This window comes from Bos mutus, chromosome 14 (genome assembly GCF_027580195.1).
Source record: "Bos mutus isolate GX-2022 chromosome 14, NWIPB_WYAK_1.1, whole genome shotgun sequence".
Classification (NCBI taxonomy): Eukaryota; Metazoa; Chordata; class Mammalia; order Artiodactyla; family Bovidae; genus Bos; species Bos mutus.
Window position 1 is genome coordinate 54,100,654 of NC_091630.1, and position 1,932 is coordinate 54,102,585.

At 46.9% G+C, this 1,932-nt stretch overlaps 1 pseudogene; it reads right to left on the reverse strand.

Moving 5' to 3' along the window:
* Window positions 1-1,483: 1,483 nt before the first annotated feature.
* Window positions 1,484-1,609, reverse strand: LOC138990845 (small nucleolar RNA SNORA70; annotated as a pseudogene).
* Window positions 1,610-1,932: the final 323 nt, after the last annotated feature.

Consider the following 1,932-nt stretch of genomic DNA (forward strand, 5'->3'; position numbering starts at 1 on the left):
ATGTCCATTGAGTCTGTGATGAAGTCCTGGAAGATGGAAAAGGGAAAAGGGATGAGGAAGGAGAGTCTTCTCTCCTGATAGGAGAGGGAGGCTCTATGCTGCTCTGGGTGTATTGTGGGTGATGTCACTGTTGGCTTGTATATATTTGTAGGGCTGTGGAAAGATGTCACTGAAGATAGTTTCTATTCTTCTATGGGATCTTAAAAGGAAGATAATTTCCTTGGTTCCAAATCCTTGAATTTTATTAATTATTGGTGAAATTCTAATATAACAACTACTAATTACAATAAAAAAAAAAACCCTGGACAAAACTATCTGTAATAAAAGATGGTCAGGCAGCGTTTGCTATGTGGTTATCATGTGTGCTTGGGTGCTAAGTTGCTTCAGTGGTGTCGGACTGTTAGTGACCCTATGCACTGTAGCCGTCAGGCTCTTCTGTCCATGGGATTCTCCAGGCAAAAATGCTGGAGTGGGTTGCAATGCCCTCCTCCAGGGGACCTTCCTGACCCAGGGATCGAATGCTCATCTCCTGCATTGGCAGGCTAGCTCTTTACCACTAGTGCCACCTGGGAAGCCCGTGGTTATTATATTCCTTTCCTTTCTGGGCCACAGCTCAAATCTCTTCTCTGCTTTCCTTGCTGTTTGGTGAGGTCCTTGTGACTATGTTCTGGACAGAGGAAAGTAGGCAGAAGTCCCAGGCACTGTTTCCAGGCCTGGCCCCTAAAAATCCGCCCCCCATCATGCCTCCATGACATCATTTTTTCTGTCTTTCTTTCTTTCTCCATTTGACCAGCTGGAGGTGAAAGGCTTCCAGGCTTTAGGTCACAGGAAAGCCAGAGCACAGAATGAGTCTTGGGCCTGAATTCTTCTTTAAGAGAGCAACTCAGGAAAGCCTAAGATTTGTAGCCTCCAACTTATCAACTAAACACCACCACCACCAAAATAGGGGGACGCTAGTTCTCTCCTTGGACTGATATCTGCTGGCAGGTTACTGTAACATCCAGATACATATGTGCTTCCAGGCAAGAAAGCATGAAAGTAGAATTCAAACTCACAGTAGAGCTTTCTCCAGCTTAATTTATTTATTAACAGGAAAGTAGAATTTATTGGTGGGCATGAGTAAGGAGGGGCCAATGCCAAGCTCTCATGAGTGTAGGGCCCACCATCGGCCCAGAGGGCCAGGATTAGGCATTGACCCCACAGTCAATGGGATGACCTGCTTTTCTGCCACCATGTTTTCAAATTCATCCGCATTCAGCTCCACTGCTTGGAGATTGAGATCTTCTGGTACCCGGGGAACTTGAACTTGGCCCTGTGAAGGGCCTCAGTCACGTGCTCCTTGCTCTGCAGCTTGGTGTGGATGGACATTACAACTTGGCCAATGTTGATCCTGGCCACTGCGCCCTGGGGTTTCCCAAAGGCACACATTTGTCTGGAGCATAGACTGGGGGTACCATGCCAGTCAGGAATGTCCACTGGAAGGGGTTGTCTCCAAGGTCTCTTAGGGCAACCTGTACGGGCAACAGGCTGCCTGCACTACCAGGGAGGCTGCTCTTTGCAGCTATGCCCCAACTTTAAGTAAAAAATTTTACCCTGAGTTAGAAGGGCTCAGATAATTCTGCATAAAACTTCTTGAGTGAAAGTCACTCAGTCGTGTCCTACTCTTTGCGACCCCATGGACCATAGGGTCTATGGGGTTCTCCAGGCCAGAATATTGGAGTGGGTAGCCTTTCCCTTCTCTAGGGGATCTTCCCACCCATGGATCGAACCCAGGTCTCCTGTATTGCAGGTGGATTCTTTACCAACTGAGCTATCATGGAAGCCCCAAAACTTCTTTAAATAAAAACCAATATAGAAGTCTACTTTGCAAACTAGAAGGTACTTCTAAGAAGAGTAAACTCTACTTCAGTGGCCCCCACTCTCAGACAATGA